Genomic DNA, 14,431 nt, shown 5'->3' on the forward strand with positions numbered 1-14,431 from the left:
AACACAGTTGTGGGGCCCGGGAGTGAGTGTAACACAGTTGTGGGGCCCGGGAACAAGTGTAATACAGTTGTGGGGCCCGGGAGCGAGTGTAACACAGTTGTGGGGCCCGGGAGCGAGTGTAACACAGTTGTGGGGCCCGGGAGCGAGTGTAACACAGTTGTGGGGCCCGGGAGCGAGTGTAATACAGTGGTGGGGCCCGGGAGCGAGTGTATTACAGTTGTGGGGCCCGGGAGCGAGTGTAATACAGTTGTGGGGCCCGGGAGCGAGTGTAATACAGTTGTGGGGCCCGGGAGCGAGTGTAATACAGTTGTAGGGCCCGGGAGCGAGTGTAATACAGTTGTGGGGCCCGGGAGCGAGTGTAATACAGTTGTGGGGCCCGGGAGCGAGTGTAATACAGTTGTGGGGCCCGGGAGCGAGTGTATTACAGTTGTGGGGCCCGGGAGCGAGTGTAATACAGTTGTGGGGCCCGGGAGCGAGTGTATTACAGTTGTGGGGCCCGGGAGCGAGTGTAATACAGTTGTGGGGCCCGGGAGCGAGTGTAATACAGTTGTGGGGCCCGGGAGCGAGTGTAATACAGTTGTGGGGCCCGGGAGCGAGTGTATTACAGTTGTGGGGCCCGGGAGCGAGTGTATTACAGTTGTGGGGCCCGGGAGCGAGTGTAATACAGTTGTGGCGCCTGGGAACGAGTGTAATACAGTTGTGGGGCCCGGGAGCGAGTGTAATACAGTTGTGGGGCCCGTGAGCGAGTGTAACACAGTTGTGGGCAAAGACCGTGGGGGGTGCGAGCGAGCGTCGGCAATTGGCGCTATAAGATCGCTGAGGAGAAGGGGGGGAGGGGGAGAGGAGAAAGGAGAGGAGAAGGCGGGGGGAGAAGGGGGGTACAGGAGGGGGGAGAGGAGAAGGGGGGGCAGAGGAGAATGGGAGGAGAAAGGAACGGGGAGGGCAGAAGGGGGGAGGGGAGAGGGGAAGGGGTGAGGGGGAGAGGAGAATGGGGGAGGGGGAGAGGAGAATGGGGGGAGGGGGAGAGGAGAATGGGGGGAGGAGGAGAGGAGAATGGGGGAGGGGGAGAGGAGAATGCGGGGAGGGGGGGAGGAGAATGGTGGTAGGGGGAGAGGAGAATGGGGGGAGGGGGAGAGGAGAAGGGGGGAGGGGGAGAGGAGAAGGGGGGAGGGGGAGAGGAGAAGGGGAGGGGGGGAGGAGAATGGTGGTAGGGAGAGAAGGGGGGAGAGAGGAGGGGGGGGTGAGTAGTAGGAGGGGGGTTGATAGGAAGGGGGTAGAGAGGGGATGTAGCGCGTCTCCGTTGCTCTGTATCTATCTTTGCCTAGAATCACCATAGTCGGAATTTTGCTGTAAGGCAGCAACTCTACCGCTGCGCCACCGTGAACCCCCAGGGATAGTGGCGCCGTTTGTCAACCGGGACCACGCGTTGGGTTCCTGCGGCCGCAGCTGCCTGGTGACGCACCGAGTTTATGCATCACCGGGCAGAGAGGGGTCTGCCGTGGGGAGCAGCAGAATGAGGCCAGTCGGCCCATCTAGTCTACTCCGCCATTCAATCAAGGTTAGACACAAAAAGCTGGAGTAACTCAGCGGGACAGGCAGCATCTCTGGAGAGAAGGAATGGGTAACGTTTCGGGTCGAGACCCTTCTTCACTCTGGTTACGGATAAGGGAAACGAGAAATATAGATGATGATTTTTTTCTTAGACTCAATCATGGCTAATCTATCTCTCCCTCTCAACCCCATTCTCCTGCCTTCTCCCATAACCCTGACACCCGTACGAATGAAGGATCTGTCAATCTCCGCCTTAAAAATACCTAATGACAGCCGTCTGCGGCAATGAATCCCACAGATTCACCACCCTCCAGCTCAAGAAATTGAGGGAGTGCAGCGTAGGTTTACAGGGTTAATTCCCGGGATGGCGGGACTGTCATATGCTGAGAGAATGGAGCGGCTGGGCTTGTATACTCTGGAGTTTAGAAGGATGAGAGGGCATCTCATTGAAACATATAAGATTGTTAAGGGCTTGGACACGCTAGAGGCAGGGAACATGTTCCCGATGTTGGGGGAGTCCAGAACCAGGGGCCACAATTTAAGAATAAGGGGTAGGCCATTTAGAACGGAGACGAGGAAACACTTTTTCTCACAGAGAGTTGTGAGTCTGTGGAATTCTCTGCCTCAGAGGGTGGTGCAGGCCGGTTCTCTGGATGCTTTCAAGAGAGAGCTAGATAGGGCTCTTAAAGATAGCGGAGTCAGGGGATATTGGGAGAAGGCAGGAACGGGGTACTTATTGGGGATGAGCCATGATCACATTGAATGGCGGTGCTGGCTCGAAGGGCCGAATGGCCTCCTCTTGCACCTATTGTCTATTGTCTATAAGAAATGGGAATTATTTACAGGCCACCAAACAGAAGCCACGATATAGGATACCAGTTACACCAGGAGATACAATTGGCATCTAAAAAAGGTGGGTCACGGGAGATTTCAACATGCAGGTAGATTGGGAAATTGAGATTGATACCGGACCCCACGAAAGGGAATTTGAAGAGTGCCGCCGAGTGGATTCTTAGAGCAGCTTGTAACGGAGCCGACCCGGATAAAGGGAATTCTGGATTGAGTGTTGTGTGATGAACCGGATTTGTTTACGGAAGTCAAGATAAAGGAACCACTAGGAGGTAGCGACCACAATATGATCAGTTTGAAATCTGTAATTTGGGAGGGAGAAGGTGAAATCGGATGCGTCGGTATTGGAGCTGACCAAAGGAGACCACAGAGGCATGAGGAAGGAGCTGGCCAAAGATGAATGGAAAGGGACCCAGGAAGGGATGACGGTGGAACAGCAATGGCAGGAATGTCTGGTGGGAATAATTCGGAAGAATCCGGATGATTTCATTCCAAAGCGGAAGAAAGATTCTAGGGGGAGAAAGCAGCCAGTGTGACAGAAGAAAAGTTAACGACAGTTTTAAACTGAAAGAGACGGCATAATTACACAGATTAGTGGGAATCAGGGCTGGGAAGCTTTTAAAGAACAATAGAAGGTACCTAAAAAGGCAATACGGGGTGAACCAATGAAATACGAAGGTAAGCTAGCTAATAATATAGTAATAGAAACATAGAAAATAGGTGCAGGAGGAGGCCATTCGGCCCTTCGAGCCAGCACCACCATTCATTGTGATCATGGCTGATGGTCCCCTATCAATAACCCGTGCCTGCCTTCTCCCCATATCCCTTGACTCCACTAGCCCTGAGAGATCTATCTAACTCTCTCTTAAATCCATCCAGTGATTTGGCCTCCACTGCCCTCTGTGGCAGGGAATTCCACACATACACAACTCTCTGGGTGAAAACGTTTTTTTTCTCACTTCAGTCTTAAATGACCTCCCCTTTATTCTAAGACTGTGGCCCCTGGTTCTGGACTCGCCCAACATTGAGAACATTTTTCCTGCATCTAGCTTGTCCAGTCCTTTTATAATTTTATATGTTTCTATAAGATTCCCCCTCATCCTCCAGTGAATACAAGCCTAGTCTTTTCAATCTTTCCTCATATGACAGTCCCGCCATCCCAGGGATCAATCACGTGAACCTACGCTGCACTGCCTCAATCACAAGGTTGTCCTTCCTCAAATTAGGAGACCAAAACTGTACACAATACTCCAGATGTAGTCTCACCAGAGCCCTATACAACTGCAGAAGAAAGGAGGTAGCAAAGGTTTCTTCAGCTATATTAGGAGTAAGAAAGTCAGTCAGTCAATTTTATTTCTGTAGCACATTTAAAAACAACTCTCATTGACCAAAGTGCTTTACATCAGTGCAGGTACTAACGTGCTACATACAGTGGTACATAGATCTAACAACACATACATAAACTGTTTACAGCGCCCCCTCAGAGGACCTCAAGAAACGCTTGGGAGTAGAAATAGGTTTTGAGCCGCGACTTAAAGAAGTTGATGGAGGGGCAGTTCTGATGAGGAGAGGGATGCTGTTCCACAGTCTAGGGGCTGCAACCGCAAAAGTGCGGTTACCCCTGAGCTTAAAACTGGGCTGCGGGATAGTCAGTAGCCCAAGTCGGCCGACCTGAGGGACCTGGAGGTAGAATGGTGGGTTGGAACGTTTTTGATATAGGGGGAGGGGCAAGCCCGTTAAGGACTTTGTATACGAATAAGAGGAGTTTGAAGTTGAATCTGTACCATACTGGGAGCCAGTGGAGAGAGGCCAGGATCGGATGATGTGGTGCCTTTTACGGGTACCCGTTAGAAGACTCGCTGCGGGGGTTTGGACCAGTTGCAGGTGGGACGGGGAAGATTGGCTGATGCCAGTGTATAGGGAGTTGCAGTAGTCAAGGCGGGAGGAGATGAATGCGTGGATGATCTATTCAAAGTCGTCAAATTGGAGGAATGGTTTGATTTTAGCTATGGTGCAAAGCTGTAAAAAGCACAAGGACGAAAATAATGCAGGAGAAGTGATAATGGGGAACAAAAGAAATGGCAGAGGAGTGGAATAACATTATTTGTATCAGTCTTCACAGTGGAAGACACCAGCAATGTGGCCGAACTTCAAGTGAGTCGGGGTGGACGTTAGTGGAGTGGATGTTACTAGGGAGAAGGTGGAGAAGTGACCTGGTCAGGATGGACTATACCCTAGGTTTCTGATAGAGGAGGCATTAGAGATTGTGGGGGCATTGATGGTGAGATTTCAAGAATCATTGGAGTCAGGAGAGGTTCCAGATGTTTGGAAAATTGCCAATATTGCCCCGCTGCACAAGATGGGAGCGGGGCAGTCTAGGGAGAGTTGTTCCTGGAGTTGTTCACCCCCCTCTCCCTCTCCCCCCCCTCTCCCTTCCTCCTTAGATCACTGATCACTGTCTCTCCCAGGAACCAACTCTGTCCATCTCTCTCTTTTTCCCAGCTCTCTACCTCCCTTTCGTTCTCCTCCCTTCTATCTCTCTCCCTCCTCTCTTCCCCTCCCTCTCTCTGCCCACGTTTGGCCATTATCCCTCGAAACATTTTCTATCCATGTACCTGTTCAGTTGACTTGTAAATATTGTGTAGTTCCTGCCACAACTACCTCCTCTGGCAGCTCGCTCCCAACACCCAACACCCCTCAGATTCCTATTAAATCTTGCCCCTCTCACCTTAAACCCATGTCCTCTGGTCTTGATTCCCCTCCCGGGATAAAAAACCCTCTGCACTCACTCTTTCTATTCCCCTCATGATTTTATACACCTCTATATGACCACCTCTCAGCCTTCTGTACCACTACACCCACCTCTGTGTGAAAAAGCTGCCCCTCAGGTCCCTATTAAATCTGTCCTCTCTCACATTGAAGTGGGTGTATGGAACGAGCTGCCAGATGAGGAAGTTAAGGCAGGGACTATCGCAACATTTAAGAAACATTTGGACAGGTACATGGATATGACAAGTTTGGAGGGATATGGGCCAAATGCAGGCAGGTGGGACATGTGGCCAGTGGTGGCAAGATGGGCCAAAGGGCCACACTGTGTCATTCCATATCCTCTGACTCTTGCCCCTTATGAGAGAAACCAGAATCTCATTAAAGTTTGCGTCTGTTGTAGACTTTGAGCTAAACAGCACGGAAACAAGCTCCTGGGTTTTCAACTTTTCACATTTCCAAATGTTTTATTCAGAAGTCACAAATATCTTGCAGCAATGGTAGATCTGCTGCCGTACAGCGCCGGAGACACGGGTTCCATCCTGACTGTGGGTGCTGTCTGTGGGGAGTTTGTACGTTCTCCCCGTGACCGCATGAGATTTTCTTTGGGTGCTCATATGTTCATAGAAGCAGAGTTAGGCCATTCGGCCCATCAAGCTTAATTTGCCACTCAATCATGGCCGATATTTCTCTCCCTCCTAACCCAATTTTCCTGCCTTCTCCCCATAACCCCTGACTAACACCAGTGCCCCGGTTTCCTCCCACACTTCAAAGATATACGGGATTGTAGGTTAATTGGCTTCAGTAAATTGTCCCTTGCATGCAGGAACTAGTGCATCCTATCCAATCATTGGTCAGCGCGGAATCAGTGGGCCGAAGGGCCTGTTTCCATGCTGTGTCTGCTATATAGTAGTATCTGAGCCGTGGAAGAATTCCCTGCACCTACCACAATGCTTTTGTACACATTCCCATTGTCGTTCTCGAGGCTGACGTGGATGATGCAATTTTCCTCGTTCCACTTGTACTCAGGAAGTGACGTTGTGGAGCTGCAGGAAGTCCCCGAGATGGTGCCGTTGTGGTCCTTGGGATTGTTGAGGCAGCAAGGCAAGCATAAAATGGTGCGGAGAAATGATGAGAGTCAGGAAGAGGCCTTGTCCATCGAGTGGGTGGATGGTAATGATTCATTCGGCTGGAAAACAAAACAGTAAGGATGGGAATTTAGATATTTCTAATCCAACTTTTCAGTTCTATCCTCAAGCCAGGCTGCTCCCATCCTCTATATAGGATGTGGTGATCTTATAGACGTGTATAAAATCATGAGATTAGTTGCTGCCTCACAGACCCAGAGACCAGGGTTCGATCCTGACCTCAGGAGCTGTCCATGCGGAGTTTGCACATTCGCCCTGTGAACAAGTGGGTTTCCTCCGGTTTCAAGAGTCATGAATGTTTTATTGTCATATCCCATTTCCTCTCACATCCCAAAGATGTGCAGGGTTATTGGTTATTTAGCTTCTGTAAATTGTCCTTAGTGTGTAGCATAGAACTAATGAATGGGGTGATCGCTGATCGGCACAGACTCAGTGGGCAAAAGGGACTGGTTCTTTAACGTAAACTAAACTAAATATTGGTGTGATGCACTTGCAACATGCAAAGCTTCACTTGTAATGTATTGCTTCTGCATAACACAACAACTGCTTAAAAAGCAGCCAAGTCTTATTTGAGTGACTTTACAGATACAGTGCGGAAACAGGCTCTTCAGCCCACCGAGTCCACACCGACCAGCGATCCCCACACACTATCCTACACACCAGGGACAATTTACGACTTGCAGAAGCCAAGTAACCTACAAACGTGTACGTCTTTGGAGTGTGAGAGGAAGCTGGAGCACCCGGGGAAAACCCACGTGGTCACAGGGTGAACGTAAACTCCGTACAGGCAGCATCCGTGGTCAGGTTCGAACACGGGTCTCTGGCGCTGTAAGGCAGCAACTCTACCGCTGCGCCACAAAGTGCTGGAATAGGTCAGCTCACTCCATAGATCTCAGCTTCATTTTATCCTTCCACAGGATCCACACGCTCAATCAAAGCTCCTCCAGTTACCTGACCTGCACACAGGATTACAAACCTGCCTTTCTCCAGACCAGGCCCCCCAGTGACTGCGGAGTTACTCCAGCACTTTGTCTTTTTATGTAAATGAGCATCTGCAGTTCCTTGCGTCCACCCCTCATTAGAACGCGTTAGACGGACGTGCGCAGCATAAAATGTTTTATGAGGAAAAGGTTCTAACTTTTTGTAAACAAAATGTTTTACCAGAAAGCCGCCTGGATTCGAGGGCTTCAGCTACAGAGCGAGGTTGGATAGACCTGCATTGTTTTCTCTGCAATGTCGGAGGTTGCGAGGAGACCAGTTAGAAGTATATAAAATTATGAGAGGCACAGTTACGGTAGACTCTTTTTACGCCAGGCTGGAAATGTCCAAGACTAGAGGGTATCGCTATAAGGAGAGAGGGGGAGTTTAATGGGGATGCGCGGGGCAGTGGTGGGGGCCTGGTATGCCTGACCTGGGGAGGTGGTGGAGGCAGATATGACAGGGGTGTTTAAGAAGCTTTTAGGTGGGCATGTGGAAATAGAGGGGAGAGAGGGATATGGATCATGTACAGGTAGATGAGAGTTTAACCTGGCGTCATGTTCGGCACAAACATTGTGGGCCGAAGGGCCCGTTCCTGTGCTGTACTGTCCTATGTTCTAACCATCCTATCACCAACCAGAGAGCAGTCCCCACCTACCATCTACTGCATTGGCAGATGTTTTCTGCCGCTCTCACCTCCGGCCACAAACTCTTTGAATCACTTCCCTCTGGGAGGCAACTCCGGACTATCAAAGCTGCCAGTCAGATATAAAAACAGCTTCTTCCCATGAGCAGTAACTCTATTCAACAGCCAAAAGACCGTAGCCTCTTTTTACTTAGGCACTTTCTTTTCGCATGTTTGAATTATAATATTTTATTTTTAATTGTCTACTGAATATCTCAGACATAGAAACATAGAAAATAGGTGCAGGAGTAGGCCATTCGGCCCTTCGAGCCTGCACCGCCATTCAATATGATCATGGCTGATCATCCAACTCAGTATTCCTGTACCTGCCTTCTCTCCATACCTTTAGCCACAAGGGCCACATCTAACTCCTTCTTAAATATAGCCAATGAACTGGCCTCAACTACCCAGTTATCTTGTTGTTACCTGCGAGCAAAGCTCCAATGTAAATTCCTTGTATGTGGACCTACTTGGCTAATAACATTGTTATTCATTCATTATTATTAATTGAAGACAATAGACAATAGGTGCAGGAGTAGGCCATTCGGCCCCTCGAGCCAGCACTGCAATTCACCGTGATCATGGCGATCATCCACAATTAATACCCTGTTCCTGCCTTCTCCCTATATCCCTTGACTCCGCTAACGTTAAGAGTTCTGTCCAGCTCTCTCTTGAAAGCATCCAGAGAATGCTTTCTGTCCAGCTCTCTCTTGAAACCATCTGAGGCAGGGAATTTCACAGACTCTCATCTCTCTGTGTGAAAAAGTTTTTCCTCATCTCCGTTCTAAATGAATTACCCCTTATTCTTAAACTATCCCTCAGACTATCTTAAATCGGACTTTACCTTGCACTAATCGATATTCCCTTAATCCTATATCTGTACACTGTGGATGGGTTGATTGTAATCCTGTATTGTCCTTCCACTAACTGGTTAGCACACAACAAAAAAGCTTTACACTGTACCTCGGTACACGTGACAATAATAAACTGAACTATACTCTCAGCAGGTCAGGCAGCATCTCTGGAGGATGTGGATAGGTGTTGTCTTGGACATTTGCAGCCTGGGGGAGAAAGATTCTGATAGTCTGCCCTATCTGGACCACTCATCATTTTATATACATCTGCCAAGTCTCCTCTCATCTTCTGACGTGGCACAGAAAACAATCCAAGTCTATCCGACCCTCTCCCTGTAGCTGAAGCCCTCTAATCCAGGCAGTATTCTGGGAAAACAATTTGTTTTCATAAAGTTAGAACAGTCTCGTCGTAAAACATTTTGTGGTTGAAACGTCAGGCTGGGACACTTGCACCTCACTGAGTTACTCCAGCACTTTGCATCTTTTTTTAAAAGGTACGCAGGCATCTACAGTTCCTCATGGCTATGTTTTCATTTTTTTAGTACGCGCCGACCAGCGATAACCCGTACACTAGGTCGACCCTACTCACGGGGGCAATTTTCAGAATTAATCTACACACCTGCACGTCTTTGGAATGTGGGAGGAAATCGGAGCACCCGGAGAAAACACACACAGTCACAGAGAGAACGTACAAACTCTAGTCCCACCTGCCTGCATTTGGCCCATATCCCTCTCAACCTTTCCTATTTCCAGACCTGTCAACATGTCTTTTAAATCAACGATAAGACACAAAATGCTGGAGTAACTCAGCGGGACGGGCAGCATCTCTGGAGAGAAGGAATGGGTGACGTTTCATGTTGAGACCCTTCTTCAGAGTGATGATGAGAGTGGGCACAGAGATATAATGTAGTCAGAGACAGTGAGACTAGTGAGAGAACTGGGAAGGGGGAGGGATGGAGAGAGAGGGAAAGCAAGGGGTACTTGAAGTTGGAGTAGTCAATGTTCATACTACTGGGGTATAAATTTGAGGTGCTGTTCATAAGTTCATAGAAACATAGAAAATAGGTGCAGGAGTAGGCCATTCGGCCCTTCGAGCCTGCACTGCCATTCAATATGATCATGGCTAATCATCCAACTCAGTATCCTGTACCTGCCTTCTCTCCATACCACCTGATACCTTTAGCCACAAAGGCCACATCTAACTCCTTCTTAAATATAGCCAATGAACTGGTCTCAACTATCTTCTGTGGCAGAGAATCCCAGAGATTCACCACTCTCTGTGTGAAAAATGTTTTTCTCACAGATAATGTTTTTCATAAGTGATAGTAGCCGAATTAGGCTATTCGGCCCATAAAGTCTACTCCGCCATTCAATCATGGTTGATCTATCTCCCCCTCCTAACCCCGTTCTCCTGCATTCTCCACATAACCCCTGACACCCGCACTAATCAAAAATCTATCTATCTCTGTCAGTCTGAAGAAGGGTCTCGACCCGAAAAGTTGTCCATTCCTTCTCTCCATAAATGCTGCCTCACACGCTCAGTTCCTCCAGCGATTTTGTCTACCTTCGATTTTCCAGCATCTGCAGTTTCTTTCTTAAACACAAATCTATCTATCTCCGCCTTTGAAATATCCATTGACGGCAAAGAGACGGCAAAGAATTCCACACAATCACCACCCTCTGACTAGCAGCAATTGTGAAACAGACAACTGGATACCTCCAACCACCCTAATGTCAGGCCTCAGGAATCATACATGTTTACATGTATCCAACATTGCTAATTATGACCAATGCAGTGAGCTGCAGCCAAAGCTCACGCTAAACCCACTAAATTATTTAATCTTCTTCAAACAGATCTCCTGGCAACAACTTCAAGGAAGCTAATTTCAATTTGATCGTCCAAACCCTACCTCCAATTTGTCCTGGGCCTCACTCTGGCAATGGAGGAGACCAAGGACAGAAAGGTCAGTGTGGGAATGGGAGGAGAATTAAATGTTGAGCAACCGGGAGATCAGGTAGGTTCTCCAGTAAAGTCTTGGAGGATAATCCAGAAAGGCTCTGGAACCAAAAGGCTCTGCTCACCATGGAGGGCAATGTCAAAGATCAATGAAAAACCAAAGATAGACACAAAAGGCTGGATGAACTCAGCGGGACAGACAGCATCTTGGAGAAAAGGGGCAGGTGACGTTTCGGGTCTGAGAGTAAATCTTTCCCATCTCACCTTCAACCTATGTGCTCTGGTTCTTGGTTCCCAAACCCTGCGTAACATACTGCATTCACTTTATCTATTCCCTTCACGGTCTTGTACACCTCTCTAAGGTCACCCCTCACCCTCCTGCACACCAAACCTGCTCAACCTCTCCTATGGCTCAGGCCATCAAGTCCTGGCAACATCCATCGTAAATAGATACAAGAAGCTGGAGTAGCTCAGCGTCTCTGGAGAGAAGGAATGGGTGATGTTTCGGGTGACCCTTCTTCAGACTATCAAAGTAAATCTCTATACAAATCAAAAGCACATAAATCGACAAGGCCGCAAAGTTTAATTTGGCATTTGGAAGGTGAAGTGGCAGGATATAATTAATGCTGCTACACAAAACCCTTTGTCGAGAATGTGGCACAGTCATTACTTATGTAAGATTGCTGCCAAAAATGCCTTGCGCATTCTAAATGGCCACATAATGGAACAGAGCGTCTATTAATTCATTATTACACGGGGCGTGCTGCGGAGTAGGAATAATTGATTACTTCATCCGTTGCCTGAACTCTGCATTATTTCCCCTCTGTGTGATGTACGTAAATAGCTTAAAATAGTAAGGCAGTGGTTTCACATGGATAGTTCGAAAGTAGCGGTGAATTTATAACTCGAAGAACCTGCTCAAAGAGAGATACAGTGTGGAAACAGGCTTCTCAACTCAACTTGCCCACACCGACCAACATGTCCCTGCTACACTAGTCCCACCAGCCTGTATTTGGTACATATCCCTCTAAACTTGCCCTATCCATCCAAATGTGTTTTAAATATTGTTATAGTCCACTACCTCCTCTGGCAGCTTGCTCCATACACCTTCTATCCTCTGTGTAAAAAAGTGGCCCCTCAGGTTCCTATTAAATCTTTCCCCCCACACCTGAAGCCTATGTCCTCTGGTTCTCGATTTCCTCAACTCTGGGTAGAAGACTATGCATTTACCCAATCTATTCCTTTCATGATCTTATACACTTCTAAAAGATCAGCCTCCTGCACTCCATGGAATAAAGTCCTAGCCTGCCCAACCTCTCCCTATAGCTCAGGCCCTCGAGTCCTGGCAACATCTCGTACATCTTCTCTGCACCCTCTCCTCCAGATTGACAACATCTTTCCTCTAACAGGGTTCATATGTGAAGCATAATGGACGGGTACATGGATAGGAACGGTTTAGGAAGGTTATGGGCCAAACACAGGCAGGTGGGACTAGTGTAGATGGGACATGTTGGTCCGTTTGAGTAAGTTGAGCCCAATGACCTGCTTGCATGTTGTGTGACTCTAGGCAGGAGAGATAGTTATCCAGTGTTGACTGAATCCATGAGTGGCTAATCATCCCAACCCCGGGAAAAGTGCCTCAAACACTAACATCAAGCAGTGCACATACGCAAACAAACACAATGTACAGGTCCACCACCGATTCTGCGGCAACTGGTGGTCCAGACAAAATTACGAGTGCGCTCTTGAAATGCCCCCGGAACTCCCCCCGAAAATGTGGTACCCAGGCCGGGTGAGGCGGCTGATCTTAACCTCATCGGGACTTCTGTGCCGATCGGTGGGATGAATTTGCCCCCGGCGACCAGAGCCGGCAGATCCGTTCCAATTGCCCACTTCCACGGCCAACTTTGCGGGCCGATATCTCAGCCCACCGGTGGCCTAGATGGACCGCTCCAGTACCATTGAACTCCCTTCGGAGACCATGGCCTCTTTTTGTCCGGCAAAAAGGATAATCCAGAAAGGCTCTGGAACCAAGGGTGCCGGAAAATCGGTGGTGGACCTGCACATGGCAGCATCTTTGACTGGTTTCATCACGGCCAGGTTTGGCAACTCGAAACCCCAGGTAAGAAGGAGATTATAAAAGGTGGTGGACACTGCCCGGTCCATCACGGATACTGACCACCCCAGCATTATACGGCCCTGAGAAAACAAGGCCTGTAGAACAAAAGGCTCTATTCACCATGGAGAGCAATGTCAAAGATCAATGAAAAACCGAAGATAGACACAAAAGGCTGGAGGAACTCAGTGGGACTGACAGCATCTCTGGAGAAAAGTGGCAGGTGATGTTTCCGGTTTGATTACACTGTCCTGATTAATTTTACTGGTTGTATGCCTTGTTGTCATCTTCTCCCCCACCAACAATTAACCATTCTAGTCTGCAAAAGGGTCCTGACCCGAAATGTCACCCATACCTTCTCTCCAGAGATGCTGTCTGTCCCGCTGAGTTACTCCAGCGTTTTGTATCTACCTTCGAACGAACCAATCTACTATTCCTTGATCATCATCTGCTTTCAAATGTCTTCCATATCTCTCGTTTCCCTCACCCCTGACTCTCAGTCTGAAGAGTCTCGACCCTAAATGTCACCCATTCCTTTTCTCCACAGATGCTGCCTGACCCACTGAGATATTCCAGATTTTGTGTCTATCTTTGGTTCAAACCAGCATCTGCAGTATCCCTTGGCTCCGCTATCTTTAAGAGCCCTATCTAGCTCTCTCTTGAAAGTATCCAGAGCACCAGCCTCCACAGCGCTCTGAGGCAGAGAATTCCACAGAATTCATAACTCTCTGTGTGAAGAAGTGTTTCCTCGTCTCTGTTCTACATGGCTTACTCCTTATTCTCAAACTGCGGCCCTTGGTTCTGGACTCCCCCCAACATTGGGAACATGTTTCCTGCCTCTAGCATGTCCAAACCCTATATAATAGTAAGATTAAACGAGAACTTACCAGTTTGAAGTTTGATCTGTATTTTATGAGGAGTTACGATGAGGGATTACGTGAAGAACCCGCTCAGTGCGCAGGCGCGGCATACTTCCAAGCAGCGGTGTGGAATCACAGATAGACACAGTTATTTTGAAGTAAACATAGTAAAGATAAGGAGACATCAATTTATTAGTTTGATCCATATAATGAGGGTGGGAGCGGAGGGCACGTAATACCCTCATCGTAACTCCTCATAAAATACAGATCAAACTTCAAACTGGTAAGTTCTCGTTTAATCTTACTATTTTACTTCGGAGTCACGTGAGTGACTACGTGAAGATTTCAAAGCTCTGTGATTTCAAACCGTGTAACAGTTTAATTTCACTCACTGCCGAAGTTCTTGAGGGAGGAAGTGTTATCGTAATGAACCAATGAGTCTATTTGTAGAAAAACACAATGGTATTTTTTAAACAATAACAACAAAGAATTAAGTTGCTCCCCTGGGCTTAAATTAAATATTTGCAGTTCGTAAATCTTTACTGCAAATAAACCAGGTTTTGCCAACGGCTTATTATAAAATTTCTGAACGGTCTTTTCCCTTCCCACCATCCTGCTGTAGCCAGGATGTGGTCTATAGGCATGTCCATTCTTTAGCCGTCGACAT

General features: G+C 48.1%; 1 long non-coding RNA gene across 1 annotated transcript; it reads left to right on the top strand.

The window, feature by feature from the left end:
- Window positions 1-6,321: 6,321 nt before the first annotated feature.
- LOC116978728 lies at window positions 6,322-12,885 on the top strand. Its single transcript, XR_004413524.1, has 3 exons — window positions 6,322-6,332; window positions 7,512-7,517; window positions 12,767-12,885. It is a non-coding gene; the product is annotated as an uncharacterized LOC116978728 (long non-coding RNA).
- The last annotated feature ends 1,546 nt before the right edge of the window (window positions 12,886-14,431 follow it).

Source organism: Amblyraja radiata, chromosome 11, assembly GCF_010909765.2.
Source record: "Amblyraja radiata isolate CabotCenter1 chromosome 11, sAmbRad1.1.pri, whole genome shotgun sequence".
NCBI classification, from domain to species: Eukaryota; Metazoa; Chordata; class Chondrichthyes; order Rajiformes; family Rajidae; genus Amblyraja; species Amblyraja radiata.